Source organism: Apis cerana, linkage group LG13 (genome assembly GCF_029169275.1).
Source record: "Apis cerana isolate GH-2021 linkage group LG13, AcerK_1.0, whole genome shotgun sequence".
Taxonomy (NCBI): Eukaryota; Metazoa; Arthropoda; class Insecta; order Hymenoptera; family Apidae; genus Apis; species Apis cerana.
In genome coordinates, this window is record NC_083864.1 from 689,576 (window position 1) to 707,590 (window position 18,015).

The 18,015-nt window shown below is 24.4% G+C and overlaps 2 protein-coding genes across 13 annotated transcripts in view; one reads left to right on the top strand and one right to left on the bottom strand.

Moving 5' to 3' along the window:
- The window catches only part of LOC133667184 (uncharacterized), a 153,371-nt gene that overhangs the window by 42,820 nt on the left and 92,536 nt on the right, over positions 1–18,015 (bottom strand). For 2 of the 3 annotated variants that reach the window (XR_009832431.1, XR_009832432.1), the window contains one exon: positions 7,498–9,801. The exons of the other annotated variant lie outside the window; for it this stretch is intronic. The gene's annotated coding sequence lies outside the window, so the exon portion shown is untranslated. Of the gene's footprint in view, positions 1–7,497; positions 9,802–18,015 lie in introns of those variants that run through there. 3 annotated transcript variants of the gene reach the window in all.
- The window catches only part of LOC107993986 (farnesyl pyrophosphate synthase-like), a 75,317-nt gene that overhangs the window by 17,041 nt on the left and 40,261 nt on the right, over positions 1–18,015 (top strand). Inside the window, exon 1 of one of the 10 annotated variants that reach the window (XM_062084014.1) lies at positions 14,967–15,414. The exons of the other annotated variants lie outside the window; for them this stretch is intronic. The gene's annotated coding sequence lies outside the window, so the exon portion shown is untranslated. Of the gene's footprint in view, positions 1–14,966; positions 15,415–18,015 lie in introns of those variants that run through there. 10 annotated transcript variants of the gene reach the window in all.

The following is an 18,015-nucleotide window of genomic DNA, read 5'->3' on the forward strand; positions in this document are numbered from 1 at the left end:
ATATACATATAATACTTGAGACATTTGTTTGTATATAAAAATAATCTTCGTAACCGGATCTTCAACAACCAAAGAGATTTAAATTCGTTATTATAAACCAAAATCAAAACTATACAGACAGAATTTCGAGAGATTATGTTTCATAGATCATTTAAATATTTTTCAAAAGACGTGTGGCTCCAATTCAGATATACATGTACCTCGACTACGACGAAACGGCCTTAGTTTATTTCAATTTAACTTCGTGCAGCAAGTATAAAGTGAGCCATTTTATATATAAAATTTTATATTTGTTGTATATAAAATAGTAATGAAGTCATACATCTTCAAACCAATTGAAATTATCAATATTAACAGATATTGTGCCGCAAACTAATTAATAATTTCTTGTACCTAATGCGCGGTTGAGATTAGCCTTTAAAACATAGGAAAACAATGGTTAATTCATTTTCTATTACCATATTTTTTTTATCATGGACTTTTATTGTGCATCCAATTCTTTAGTATTTTTTTTAGAAATAACTTTTTTCTTTTTCTTATAGAGTAAACAAAATTTGTTTCTTATTCTATGATTCGATGATCTTCCATATGTGTCGTATTCATTTTGCACATTGACTGCACATTAATCAACAAATGTTTTTGTGCATCGTTGCCGCACATGTCTTAATTCGAGGTAGCGGTAGCACTGAGGAATTTAGAGTCTTTTTTAAAATCTCGATGTTGGCCGATGTCCATTTCATTTGCAAGCATTCGAAACAGCCATTAGGAGACATTTAACTCATAATGTAAAGGAAATGCGAATCTGGTCATCTTCTATTTCCTGTGACGCTGTTGCAAAAATAAAATGGAATCGATTATATATAACTTCATTTTCTTAATAAATAGAATGATCTCCATATGTATATTTTCTTGCAAGCAGATTTCCAAAAGAATCTTCATCAAATCTTAAATAAAGACTTCGTTCTTACGGTATTTTCGCTTTTGACAAGATAGTATAACTGCTATTGCTGTTCTACTGCTGTTGCTATGCAGAATATGTCTAATTTTTTTTTTTTTTATTAAAGATGGTATCACCAACTTTATCCAATCATGCTATTTTTTCCTTGACTGCTCTGGAGGATTTCTTGGCACTGTTCTTAATCACCGTCGGTTTTTCCGACCAACGATCGTGACCTATGACTCCGAAGGCGATTTTTCTTTTATGGATGAATATTCCATCACATCCTTTTAATAATCGCTACATTTTTTTTTCTTTTTGTTTTGCACTTGAGAATTTTTTACCACTTTTTGTATTCACATAGATCCTAAAATCGACTAATATCAATGGATATCATGGCTGCATCGGACAAAATGATATCTATTTACTCAAGGAATCTCATTTTAAAGAAATAGAGGACGTAAAATAATAAGAATGTTTAGTTTAGAATGCTTTCAGTTTAGTTGTCGATCCTGTTGAGATTTTATCATCTCAATTCTTAACCTCCACAAATTCAAAATTACCAAAACGCATGAATCATCAAGCTTTTTGAAGTACGAATACCATGATTTTCAAAATCGATTTATTTCGAAAATCTAGACAAACGTCTTTACTCGATTTGAATGATGGCGCCAGATTATAACGACATATATGTGTCTGTCATCTTGTGGTTTCGCTAAGATATTCGTCCGTTATTGGAGGTCTGCCTTGTTCTTCAATCTTGGATTAAGAATCTTGATGATATTCATTGTCCGACATAAATAAATGAAACGTAACAATACACGCTTTTATATGTTTTTATACAGTTCTAAACAATTGTAGAAGAATGTCCTCATTCGATTTGAATAATGGTGTTAGATCATCATAATAATATACTGCATCTACCTTTTTAGTGTCTTGAACAATTGCACGATTTGAATGTTGACGTCTGATGGTTATAACATATCGTCTCGATCTTTTTACCGTCTTGAACAACTGTCTTTTCATTAAGATATTTGTCCTTTATTGAAGGTCTTCCCTATACCTGGATATCATATTCGGCAAAATTATCTATGATATTTATTGATTGACAAATATGACCGAGACCGACTAATTTACGGTTTTATAAGTATTTTATCTTTGTATTTATTTCTCACTTTTTCCGCAATTCTAAATAAACATAATTCCTCGATTTGAATAGTGAAACCAAATCGTCGTAATAAATCATCTCTGCCTTATTATTACCACCGTTAGCAACTGCTTATCTAAGATATTCGTATGATGTTGGAGATGTTTTGTTCTTCGATCTATACAATTTTAGCGATGATAATAATTGGTTGACAAGAATAAACGAGATGTTCCCATTCATTATTATGCGAAATAACTCGTCCATCAACTGTTTTTTATGAGCTAACATATTTGCCCTGTATTTTTAAATCTGCCCTGTTTTACGATCTTAGGGCAATTTTGCAAATTATATTTCTTCTTTTAATTGCAATTATTGCAATTTCTGATGTTCATTGATTGACAAAAATACACGAGACATTCTTGTACAGTAATAACAAAAAGCTTTCTTGTTTTTATTACAACTATGTTTATGATGTTCATTGACTGACAAAAATAAACGAGACATTTCTATAAATTATTATAATAATGCTCCTCCAACATCTGTCATTTCGCTAAGATATTCATCCATAATTTAATGTCTATTCTATTTGAATGTTGACGCTAGGTGGTCATTATAACATACCGGCTTTGCTTTTTTAAGTCTCGAACAATTGTCGTTTCATTCAGATTTCTTCCTTTATTGGAAGTTTTCCCTAGTCTTGGATATCATATTCCGCAACATGATCTATGATATTTATTAATTGACACAAATAACCGAGACCGACTAATTCATGGTTTTATAAGTTTTGTATCTTTATATTTATTTGGCACTTTTCCAGCAATTCTAAACAAACATAATTATTCTATTTGAATGGTAACGATAGGTCGTCATTATAACATACCGGCTTTGCTTTTTTACGTCTCGAGCAATTATCGTTTCATTAAGATATTCTTCCTTTATTGGAAGTTTTTCGTATTCTTGGATATCATATTCCGCAACATGATCTATGATATTTATTAATTGACACAAATAACCGAGACCGACTAATTCATGGTTTTATAAGTTTTGTATCTTTATATTTATTTGGCACTTTTCCAGCAATTCTAAACAAACATAATTACTTTATTTGAATGGTGATGCTAGGTCGTCATTATAACATACCGGCTTTGCTTTTTTACGTCTCGAACAATTATCGTTTCATTAAGATATTCTTCCTTTGTTGGAAGTTTTCCCTATTCCTGGATATCATATTTCGCAACATGATCTATGATATTTATTAATTGACACAAATAACCGAGACCGACTAATTCATGGTTTTATAAGTGTTCTATCTTTATTGTATTGTATATTTATTTGGCATTTTTCCAGCAATTCTAAACAAACATAATTACTTTATTTGAATGGTAACGATAGGTCGTCATTACCGGCATACCGGCTTTGCTTTTTTACGTCTCGAGCAATTATCGTTTCATTAAGATATTCTTCCTTTATTGGAAGTTTTTCGTATTCTTGGATATCATATTCCGCAACATGATCTATGATATTTATTAATTGACACAAATAACCGAGACCGACTAATTCATGGTTTTATAAGTATTGTATCTTTATATTTATTTGGCACTTTTCCAGCAATTCTAAACAAACGTAATTACTCTATTTGAATGTTGACGCTAGGTGGTCATTATAACATACCGGCTTTGCTTTTTTAAGTCTCGAACAATTGTCGTTTCATTCAGATTTCTTCCTTTATTGGAAGTTTTCCCTAGTCTTGGATATCATATTCCGCAACATGATCTATGATATTTATTAATTGACACAAATAACCGAGACCGACTAATTCATGGTTTTATAAGTTTTGTATCTTTATATTTATTTGGCATTTTTCCAGCAATTCTAAACAAACATAATTACTTTATTTGAATGGTGATGCTAGGTCGTCATTATAACATACCGGCTTTGCTTTTTTACGTCTCGAACAATTATCGTTTCATTAAGATATTCTTCCTTTGTTGGAAGTTTTCCCTATTCTTGGATATCATATTCCGCAACATGATCTATGATATTTATTAATTGACACAAATAACCGAGACCGACTAATTCATGGTTTTATAAGTTTTGTATCTTTATATTTATTTGGCATTTTTCCAGCAATTCTAAACAAACATAATTACTCTATTTGAATGGTAACGATAGGTCGTCATTATAACATACCGGCTTTGCTTTTTTACGTCTCGAGCAATTATCGTTTCATTAAGATATTCTTCCTTTGTTCGAAGTTTTCCCTATTCCTGGATATCATATTTCGCAACATGATCTATGATATTTATTAATTGACACAAATAACCGAGACCGACTAATTCATGGTTTTATAAGTATTGTATCTTTATATTTATTTGGCACTTTTCCAGCAATTCTAAACAAACATAATTACTTTATTTGAATGGTGATGCTAGGTCGTCATTATAACATACCGGCTTTGCTTTTTTACGTCTCGAACAATTGTCGTTTCATTAAGATATTCTTCCTTTGTTCGAAGTTTTCCCTATTCCTGGATATCATATTTCGCAACATGATCTATGATATTTATTAATTGACACAAATAACCGAGACCGACTAATTCATGGTTTTATAAGTGTTCTATCTTTATTGTATTGTATATTTATTTGGCATTTTTCCAGCAATTCTAAACAAACATAATTACTCTATTTGAATGGTGACGCTAGGTAGTCATTATAACATACCGGCTTTGCTTTTTTATGACTCGAGCAATTGTCGTTTCATTCAGATATTCTTCTTTTATTGGAAGTTTTTCGTATTCTTGGATATCATATTCCGCAACATGATCTATGATATTTATTAATTGACACAAATAACCGAGACCGACTAATTCATGGTTTTATAAGTTTTATATCTTTATATTTATTTGGCACTTTTCCAGCAATTCTAAACAAACATAATTACTTTATTTGAATGGTGATGCTAGGTCGTCATTATAACATACCGGCTTTGCTTTTTTACGTCTCGAACAATTATCGTTTCATTCAGATTTCTTCCTTTGTTCGAAGTTTTCCCTATTCCTGGATATCATATTCCGCAACATGATCTATGATATTTATTAATTGACACAAATAACCGAGACCGACTAATTCATGGTTTTATAAGTGTTCTATCTTTATTGTATTGTATATTTATTTGGCATTTTTCCAGCAATTCTAAACAAACATAATTACTCTATTTGAATGGTGACGAATGGTCGTCATTATAACATACCGGCTTTGCTTTTTATGACTCGAACAATTGTCGTTTCATTCAGATATTCTTCTTTTATTGGAAGTTTTTCGTATTCTTGGATATCATATTCCGCAACATGATCTATGATATTTATTAATTGACACAAATAACCGAGACCGACTAATTCATGGTTTTATAAGTATTGTATCTTTATATTTATTTGGCACTTTTCCAGCAATTCTAAACAAACATAATTACTTTATTTGAATGGTGATGCTAGGTCGTCATTATAACATACCGGCTTTGCTTTTTCACGTCTCGAACAATTATCGTTTCATTCAGATTTCTTCCTTTGTTCGAAGTTTTCCCTATTCCTGGATATCATATTTCGCAACATGATCTATGATATTTATTAATTGACACAAATAACCGAGACCGACTAATTCATGGTTTTATAAGTATTGTATCTTTATATTTATTTGGCATTTTTCCAGCAATTCTAAACAAACATAATTACTTTATTTGAATGGTGATGCTAGGTCGTCATTATAACATACCGGCTTTGCTTTTTTACGTCTCGAACAATTATCGTTTCATTAAGATATTCTTCCTTTGTTGGAAGTTTTCCCTATTCTTGGATATCATATTCCGCAACATGATCTATGATATTTATTAATTGACACAAATAACCGAGACCGACTAATTCATGGTTTTATAAGTATTGTATCTTTATATTTATTTGGCACTTTTCCAGCAATTCTAAACAAACATAATTACTCTATTTGAATGGTGACGCTAGGTAGTCATTATAACATACCGGCTTTGCTTTTTTATGACTCGAGCAATTGTCGTTTCATTCAGATATTCTTCTTTTATTGGAAGTTTTTCGTATTCTTGGATATCATATTCCGCAACATGATCTATGATATTTATTAATTGACACAAATAACCGAGACTGACTAATTCATGGTTTTATAAGTATTGTATCTTTATATTTATTTGGCACTTTTCCAGCAATTCTAAACAAACGTAATTACTCTATTTGAATGGTGATGCTAGGTCATTCTTACATACCGCCTTTCCTTTTTTTCGATATCATATCATATTCAGCAACTTTGTGTACGATATTCATTGATTGACACAAATGACCGAGGCTCACTAATTCACGCTTTTATATGTTTTGTATTTATATATATATATATCAAGCTTTAGCCTCAATTTTAAACAAACGTAATTGCACGATTTGAATGTTGATGTCTGATGGTTATAACATATCGTCTCGGTCTTTTTACCGTCTTGAACAACTGTCCTTTCATTAAGGTATTTGTCCTTTGTTGAAGGTCTTCCCTATTCCTGGATATCGTATTCGGCAAAATTATCTATGATATTTATTGATTGACAAATATGACCGAGATCGACTAATTCACGGTTTTATAAGTATTGTATCTTTGTATTTATTTCTTGCTTTTTCCGCAATTCTAAACATAATTCCTCGATTTGAATAGTGAAAATCGTCGTAATAAATCGTCTCTGCCTTATTATTACCGCCTTCAGCAACGGTTTATCTAAGATATTCGTACAATATTGGAAATGTTTTATTCTTCGATCTATACAATTTTAACGATGATATTAATTGGTTGACATGAATAAACGAGATGTTCCTATTCATTATCATGCGAAATAACTCGTCCATCAACTGTTCTTTATGAGCTAACATATTTGCCCGTATTTTTAAAGCTGCTCTGTTTTACGATTTTAGAGCAATTTTGTAAATTATATTTCTTCTTTTAATTGCAATTATATTTCTGATGTTCATTGATTGACAAAAATAAACGAGACATTCCTATCCATTACTAATAACAAAAAGCTTTCCTGTTTTTATTGCAATTGTATTTTTGATGTTCATTGACAGACAAAAATGAACGAGACATACCTATCCATTATTATAATAAATCATTTCAATATTTTAGCGAAAATATATATTTGATATCCATTGACAAAAATAAGCGAGTCATTCTTATAAACTATTGTAATAATGCTCTTCCAAGTGTCATTTTGCTAAGATGTTCGCCCGAAATTGGAAATCTATCCTATTCTTCGATCTGAGCAATTTTATCGATGATTTTCATTAACTGACAAAGATGAAGGAAACATTCCTAAATAATGTTATAACAAACCGCTTCTCTCTTTTTATCGCATTTATATTTATTGACTAACAAAAATAAACGAGACATTTCTATACATTATTATAAGACGCTTCTTTATTTTTATTGCAACTATATGTATGATATTTATTGACTGATAAAAATAAAGGAGATGTTCCTGTACACATTTATAACAAAATGCTTCCTTGTTTTTCTTGTAACTATATTTATGATATTTATTGACTGACAAAAATAAACGAGACATTTCTGTATACATTTATAACAAAATGCTTCCTTGTTTTTATTGCAATTGTATTTATGATGTTCATTGACAGACAAAAATGAGCGAGACATTTCTATAAATTATTATAATAATGTTCCTCCGACAACTGTTGATTCAGTAAGATATTCGTCCGAAATTGGAAGTCTACTACCCTGTTCTTCGATTTGAGCAATTTTATCAATGATTTTCATTGACTGACAAAAATGCAGGAAACATCCCTAAATAATGTTATAACAAACTGCTTGTTTCTACCCTGTTCTTCGATCTGAGCAATTTTATCAATGATTTTCATTGACTGACAAAAATGCAAAACCTAAATAATGTTATAACAAACCGCTTCTTTTTTCGCATTTATATTTATGATTTTCATTGACTGACAAAAATGAACATTCCTATACATTATTATAATACTCCATTAACAATTGTCGTTTCTCTAAGGTATTTGGCCGAAGGTGGAAGTTTGATCTGTTCTTCGATCTATGCTATTTTATCGATGATTATCATTGACTGACAAAGATGAAGGAAACATTCTCAAATAATGTTATGATAAACCGCCTCTGTCTTTTTACCGCATTTATACTTATATTTATTGACAAAAATAAACTAGACATTCCTGTACACATTTATAATAAAACGCTTTTTTGTTTTTATTGCAATTATATTTATAATGTTCATTGACTGACAAAAATAAACGAGACATTCTTGTACATATATAAAACGCTTCTTGTTTTTATTGCAACTATGTTTATGATGTTCATTGACTGACAAAAATAAACGAGACATTTCTATAAATTATTATAATAATGGTCCTCCAACATCTGTCATTTCGCTAAGATATTCATCCATAATTTAATGTCTACCTTCATAGAGTAATTTTGTCGATGATTTTAAATGACTGACAAAAATAAACGAGACATTCCTATATATTATTTTTATCTCTTTTTATCTTATCTGTATTTATGATGTTCATTGATTGACAAAAATGAACGAAACATTTCTATAAATTATTATAATAATGCTCCTCCAACAATTGTTATTTCGCTAAAATATTTAGCCGAAGGTGGAATTTTGGCCTGTTCTTTGATCTGTGCTATTTTATCGATGATTTTCATTGATTGACAAAGATAAAGGAAACATTCATAAATAATGTTATAATAAACCGCTTCTGTCTTTTTACCGCATTTATATTTATGTTTATTGACTAACAAAAATAAACGAGATATTCTTATACACTATTATAACAAGACGGTTCTTTATTTTTATTGCAGCCATATTTATGATATTTATTGACTGACAAAAATAAACGAGACATTCCTGTATACATTTATAACAAAATGCTTCCTTGTTTTTCTTGCAACTATATTCATGATGTTCATTGACTAACAAAGATGAAGGAAACATTCATAAATAATATTATAACAAATCGCTTCTGTCTTTTTAGCACATTTATATTTATGATATTTATTAACTGACAAAGATAAACGAGACATTCCTCACCAGTATTATATCAAAACTCTTTTTTCTTTTTATTGCAACTATATTTATGATAGTCATTGATTGACAAAAATGAACATTCCTATATACGCTTTTTCATGTTTTGTTTAAACTTTATAGGTATTTCACGTTTTTTTTATTCAATTATAAAATTTTTTTTTTGATTAAAATGGTTCCTTAGTTTTAATATGAAAGTTAGTTTTAATATATAATTCGTATTTGTATATATTTGATTAACGGATAAAAATATTATGTGTTTTTTTTCGGATTTATTTTCAACGATATTGCTTTTTTTGTTGGCATGTTTGATTGAAGTTTAGATTTATCATATTTATTTAAAATCGCAGAATATATGACCAACGAAGTGTAATAATTCTTTTAATAATTTTGCTGTAACTATTCTTTTTCTCTAAATTTCATAGAAGCTGCCATTGTAGTTTTTCCATTTTCCCCATTTTACTCTTTCGAAATATTCCTCAGAACATTTTATGATCGTCCTCTTAATAATCCAAAGAAGGTATTCAATACTCGTTAATATGTTTTACTATCTATTTTTTAAAGATGTGCGCAAATCCTCTTCACTATCCTAAAACACATAAATTATTAAAAGGAATCTGTCGAAACTGTTCGTAATTATATTCAGCTGAAAATATTAATGAGAACATTTTTCACAGAGACTATTGGAATTTATTAATTATATAAATATATAAATAATTATATATAAATATATAAATATATAAATAATTATATATAAATATATATAAATATATAAATAATTAAATATTAATTATATTAATCTTTCTTATTAATCTGAATATACAAATTGTACATTAAGCGAAATTTATTTTTATGTAACCCAATTATTTCCATATGTATCTGATGAGAATACAATTTATTTTATACGATTATAACAAGTAATAGTGTGATCTGTCATATGCTATGGTGCTCTTATTCTTTAATGTATAATATAATAGAGATTGTATTTGTGTAAGAATTAGATATACTAATCTGATTTTTTTCTAAATTTGAATTTCATGTTCTAAAAATATTTGCTTTTAGAACTTGTTCTTAATCTTTATTATTGACTTCATATGTTTCTTATTATTTCTTTTCTTTTTGTTAAGTCTTTCGAAATGTTAATTTCAAAATGACTATTGCCAAAATTCGTTGCTAAAGATTTATAAGAGTCGATTTCTTCTACTAGAAACATGAATTATTTAAATAATTCCAATAATTAATTCGTGTTAGCGTTATTCAAAATACGTTTTTTTTTGCCAAATTAAATCTTCCAATTCCACATTGTGGTATGTCAATACAACAATTTCTAGAATAAGTCAGAACGGATCAAAACATCGATTTCAGATTTTGGAAGTCAGGATTGGATTAAAACAAAGTTATTGAATATCTGTTATTGAACATCGAGATTGCGTATTCTGTTTGAATTTTATAATTTTCTAGAAGGCAAGACAATAAAAAAATGAAACCAAGACATAGTGATAGCAAGGAAAAATGCGAGCAAAATTAATTATTGTTTTTGAGGATTTTTTTCTTGATTTATGGTACAATATATTTATAATAACAGAAATTGAAAGCTATCGTTTGGCTGTTATATGATTTTCTCAATCAAGCGTATCTTAATCCTTACTTTCATATCTTTCATACTGATGTATAAACTTATTGGATCGCAATCAATCGTCAAATTTTTCCTTGAACTTTTTTATTTATCATAAATCCGACTAGTCAAAACAAATTCCAATAGAAGCTTTGTAATCTCATTCTAGATGTGCGCGACAAAGAATCATTTTCTTGTAAAATTTTTTAATAAGGTGGATTTATGAGCAATTGTTGGTAAACTATAGCAATTGATAAAATACTGTGTATCTATTTTTATAATTAAAAAGCATTCACAAAATTGAAAATGCTGATATGATCATGTTTTATAAGATATTATCATTTTTCCGTACATTTTTATACTGCTTGCACAATTTTTCACATTATGTCTTGACTTAAAACAGAGTTTCTTGTCTTTTAAGAAATACAAAGGATATTTATCCTTGTACAATAAGCACTTAATTGATTCTATGATAATTTTAAGATATTGTAACGAATATCATCGATTGTCCATTTTGTTTGATTCCTATTGCATAAATAATTGTGTTCGTCAGTTATACATCAGTAAAGCTAACTTTTATTTGGATATGAATGATACAGAATCTATTTTTTGGGATATTCAAGAAGCAAAATTCTAAGCTGAACTATCATAAATATATAGGATAATTTAGTTTGCTAAATATAAATAATTATGTAAAATGTTCTCTAATTTATAAATGTTATACAATTATAATACAAGCAAAAAGAGAATGAATTAAAAAATGAAATAAAATATTTGTGTTGTTAAAACATTTGCTCTATTAATGAAGTTCAAGATTCAACATTAGTAATATTAAAGAATGATAGATTACAAGAAAATGTGATAGCCAAGTTTTCGTTTTTTAAATTTCAAGATCTTAAGTTGTTATAAATGTGAAAAATAAATAATAGCGCATTTAAAAACATTAGTATAAAGTTTATTTAAGATTCACTAAGATTTAAGATTTATAAATTTAATTATATAAATTTATATAAATTATTATTATTTATTATTATTTATTATAAATTAAATTATATAAATTTTAGGCTGGATGAATCGATGATATAAAATAATTTTAAATCATCATGCAAAAAAAATCATTACAATACATTGTTTATAAAATTTTTAAAAAATTTAAGATAAGAATGTTAATGTTAATGTAAATTTTTCGTAAGGAGAGATTCTTTTTTTTTTGTTATCTTCATAAACATTGGTATATTATTCCATCTATAGAATATTAGCTTCATGTCTAGCGATTTCTAACAATTTCAACCGACAAGTCATTAAGTCATTACTAATCGACTCCCTTCTCTTTCGCTATCTTCTTACGTCTCTTGGCTCGATAATGTTAGTTATATCTATAAATATAATTAATTATTAAAATATTAAATTAATTGATTGTGATTGAAATTTTTGAATTTCTAGGAACTAAAATTAAACATTTACCAAAAATCTTAAAATTTATCTGTATGTATTTATCTTGAATAACGCACACATTATCTTGAATAACATTTTGTATAATAATTATTTTGTTATTCTTAGGTTGTTTTGAGATTCGTTTCGGTTAGATCTTTTAGATTTTCTGATATTTGAATCATATATATCATTTTATTGCTAAAAACATTATACTAAATGTTAACAATAAACTTTTTCTGTATTATTGAACAAAATAAAATTCTACAATTTTGATTCATTGAATAATATAAATTTGTAAAATGAATTTCAAATATATTTCAAAAATTTTGCAAAAATAAAATAAAAAAAAATAATGATAATATTTAAAGAAATTGCAAATATTTTGAATCCTTTCATGATTTTTGCATTATCTTAAATGATCATCGAAGTCAGAGGATATCAAATTTATTTTCAATTGTAAAAATGATTTTCTTTCAAGATTCAAATATTTATGTATTTTGCAAATCCTTTTGTTTTATCAGTTTTTCATATATAATAATTTTTTACTTCTTAAAAAATTATTTTATTAGTATTTATTTATATACGATTGTAAATTTTTCAATTCAATATTATAATATTTTTGGATTTCTTTTTAATTATTACGTTTTCTTATTTATTTATTTATTGAACGATCTTTTCTAGGACTTATTTTTAACTGTTTCTAATGCTACTTTAACGATTCTTTAACTTAGCACTATAAAACTAAAAACTTAACACTTAAAACTATTTGTAAGTAATAGAGTAATTGAAATTCAATAGCAAAATATTTCATTGAATGTTTCCTTTAACAATATAACAATATTCTTAACATTATAATTATTATAATATTATAATAATTATAAACATAAATTTATAATAGGGCATTTCCATATTTAAAAAATTTTCCTTTATGTTATTAATTTAATTAATTTTTTTAATATTATTTTATAATAGTATGATTTATGTTACATTGCATTTTCATATTGATATTTGTAAAAATATAATAAAGTATTTTAAATTAATAAAATAGATATAAATTTTTTAACTATTAATCCATATTTTTCATTTCCACATTGAATATTTATATTCAGAAGAAGATTTAACAACTATGGAAAAAAAATAAAATATAATAATACGTAATATAAATTTAGACAAAAAAAATAATGGATAAAGAACAAGATTTGAAATAATTCCAAATTTATAAAAAATGTTTTTATTAAAAATAATAAAATATAATCTAATTTTTATCTAAGCTATTTTATCTAATAAAATTGTGTCAAAAATTATTAAAGAAAAAAATCTGTAACAGATATACAGAATTAAAGATAATGAATTATGTTAATGGATTAATGATAATGATTAAAGTTAACGGATTATGAAGTCTTGAAGGAAATGATTTGTATTTTCTTTAAAAGAAATATAAAAGAAATCACTTGAAATATGGAATAAAATGAAACAATTGCATCAATTATAACAATTATATCATAAAATGCAAATATATTTAAGATTAATATTTAGTTTCTAATTGAAGTCAAAGAAAAGAAAAATAAAAAAAAAATGAAAAATATATGATAGAAATATAAAAAATAGAATAATTAAAACTGGTAATCTATTTATAAGACTTTAATAATAAAAAAAAATAAAAAATGAAAATAAAAACTTACTTTTTAATAATCAAATTCATAATATTATAAAAATAAAAACTATTTGTTATATTTATTTTTTGTATATTTTTATATTAATAACCAAAAAAGGATTTATATGAAAAAATTTATACGAATAAAAATATTTTTATATTTATGAATAAATATTACAAATCAATATAATAAATTTATTAATACAAATATTCTTCATGTATAAATCATAATATTTGTTTTTTTAAGTCCAAAAAGATTGTTTAATAGTGAATTTTTTATAAATACCAAGCAAGTTATAGAATTTTGTACAATAAAAAATAAATTAACAGTGAAATTCTTAGATCAAATTATATCATAGAATGATACATAGGATGACTTATAAGAAAAAACAATAAGAAATAATTTCAATTATGAATGCAATTTTTATTTAACTTTAATCACATATTCTTTTATTATCTATTATTATATGATAAGTATTATATTCTTATTGTTAAATTCAAAACTGATTTTAGCTATTTATGAGATTACAGAACTGGCTTTTTTTAAAAACAGAAAAATATATATTCTCTTCAACTTTATAAAAGATAACATTTTAGATTAATAAGCTTAAACAATATTAAAATTAGGTATTAAATTTAATTGTGCAAACATTTAAGTTATATATACACATTTAAGAACTTTATTTGTATATAACAATGCATATTTCTATATAATATATATAGTATTATAATATACAGAATACATATAGAATATGTATAGAATATATATATATTACAATTAATAATTCAAAAATAATTCAAATTTATTTTGTTTTTATTTAAGAAATAAAATAGAAATATAAATAAATAATATTATTAAAACAGTATAATATGTATAATAATTTGATAATATTTTAATATTTTCTGTATTATTTTTTATAAAAATAAATAAATAAGAAAAATTTCATATTGTTATAATTATATGTAATTTATAGATTTTAGTGTAAAATAATCGTATCAATATGTAAATATTAATAAAATATCAATAAAATTATTAGTAATTTTGAATAATTTACTTACAGGAAGAATATTTCGAAATATTTATAATATATATAGGGAAATAATGATGACTTAAATGATTTATATGATTGTAGAGTTAGCAGGTTGACATTTGTAACGAATCTGATTCTTTGATTTTGAAAAATTTAATACATTCATAAAAATAAACACACATGTGTCATGTGAGCAAAAGTCACATTACAAGAAAGGTTATGTATTATTACAAGTTAGTAAGTAATAGAAAAAAAGTCTATTTTTGTATTGCCTCTTTTCTTCCTCTGTATATGGTAGAATAACAATTACAGAATTTACACGTGTTCTTTGGTTTTGATTTTATTTTTTGTCTAATTTAGTTCTTTATAACAAAATAAGATTATATTATATATAATTGCAATAATAATGAACATCTAAATAATTATAAAAAATGAATAAGTATTATCTAATTAATTATAAAGCAAAAGGTAAGTTAAACAATTCTAATATATATGATCATGTTTATGTTATATCATAAAAAAATAACATTGAATAAATATATACGTATGCATATATAGATATACTATTGAAAAAAATAATTCAATAATTTATCAAATTAAATATTTTTTAATAGTTATTATATATAATTACTATTATAATTATTCTTATTTTTTATGAAATATAAATATTCATTTTTATTATACTTATAACAAATAATTTTATTTTTAAAATGAATGAACATTATTTTTTTTATATTTTTCTTTATTATTAATTCTTTTAATATTTGAGAATAATACGATTATTTGCAATTTTATAAATAACGAATAATGAAAAATTTCTATATTTTTAATTACATTATTGATTTTTAAGAATATTATTAATTTATATTATATATTATATTATATTATATATTATATTATATATTATATTATAATTTATAAGAATATTATTAATATTATCTTTATATCAAATATCTGAATATTTTTTAGTAAAATTCAAATTTAATATTTAATAAAATATTACATAATTGATAATTTAGAATAATCAAAATATCTTTTAGGAAATATAATTATTAATTTTTTTATTAAAATTTAAGAAATATAATATATAAAATATATATAATTAAAAAGTTATTAAGCATATGTATATTATATTCTATCTTTAAATGATTGTCATTAATATTATAATGAATCAATTTTTTTTCAATAGAATATGAAATTTTATATTTATTTTATATTTATAAACAAAATGTATAATATAATAAAAAGTTAATAATTTAAAAAACAATTTTATAAGATATATATATATCATTTTTATTAAATATAATATATTTAATATATATAATATATATATAATATAATATAATATATATGTAATTTTTATTAAAATAATTAACAAAAGAAGATATGTATAATTTTTACTTGTATTATGTATAAATTATATGATATTTATTATATATTATTTATATAATTGATTAAATATAATAGTATTTTTTCAATATTACCATGAATGTAATTTAAAATTATATTATTTTTTTACAATATAGTAATAAATTTTATTTAGTAAAATTATAACTATTTATTTTAGAAATTATTTATTATAAAAATATTTGGATTTTAAAAAAAATGTGAAATATTTTTATTATTAAAAATCAATCAAGAATCATTGAATTTTATGATTTGTGAATCAAAATCTGTCTCATTATCAAATTTCTGCTTACATTACATTACATTCTGTTTGTTATACATCCTCATATCAATATTCATTTTTAATGAAGTACATTCATTTTTAAATCACATGTAATTTTTTTATTTTGTTTAAATATGCCAATGATTTAATTAATGTTTTAATAAATTTTATAATTTCATTTTAACTATCATATTCAATGCTTGTTTGATCGCTTTCTTTTTGTTGCTTGAATTTTTGTATAACAAAAAATTTTTTGTTATTTGTTTTAAAAATTATAAAATTATATTTTATAATGCGCTTTTGAAATTTATTTATAAACAGGTATTAAAATTATTATTATTAATAAATATATTATTATTTATAAACAGGTATTAAAATTATAACGATGACATAGTTGTATGAAATTATAAAACATGAAGATGTAATGACGTTAAATTTAATTTTTTGAAGGCCACATTATTAAATTCTGAAGAATATTCACTGGAGAAAAAAAATTTGAAAATCAAAAATGAAAAAATTTGAGATATCGGTTTAAGAATAATAAGCAAAGAAATACTGTAATTTATTCTTAAATCAAAATCAAACTTGGTTTAAACAAATAGTCAAATACAACAAGTTAAGGAGAATTAAAAACTTTTTAATGAAAATTATTAAGTGAAGATTTAAAGAGTTAAGAAAATTGCAGAATTAAGAATTAAGAATTAAGAATTTTGTCATAGAAATTTACGCGAATTAGATAGATTGAATGTTTCTAAATTGATGCAAATAATAGCATCTCCAACAAGAGCAAAGAAATTAAAAAATGTATACATAAAAAATAAAAAGATAAATTATCATTGATAAAAATTTTAGATATATTATAATATTTTTAAAATAAACTATTAATAGTTCAGTTTATTCCATTATTAATCATTAATCAATAAGCGCAATTTCTTTTAAGTCTGAAATCTCAAAAATCAAATCTTCTTTATGGATTTGCAATGCTAATGTCATCCAACTTTATTTTACTTTTAATCATAATACTTTCATATATAAAATTTTTCCCTTAATGCAGTTTAATGTAACCATTATTGTCTTGAAAAGATACTTCAGTTTTTTCCTCTTTCTTTTTCTATTTATCTCTTTTTGTTGAATTTCATATCTTATCGCTTTTCTCTTTTCTTTTTTCTTTATAACTAATTATATAAATCATAGTTGCTATAGTATAGGCTATCATCAACCAGTTGCAGGCGTTGCATAATATTCGAAATGTCGGACAAAGTTATAATAAAATTCACATATTCTTCAAATTCTCATAATCTAGATAAAATTCACCAAAAATTCATAAAATAAATGTAAGCACCAGCAGAAATTAAATAAAATTATATTAAAATTAAATAAAAATTTTATAAAATTTAATT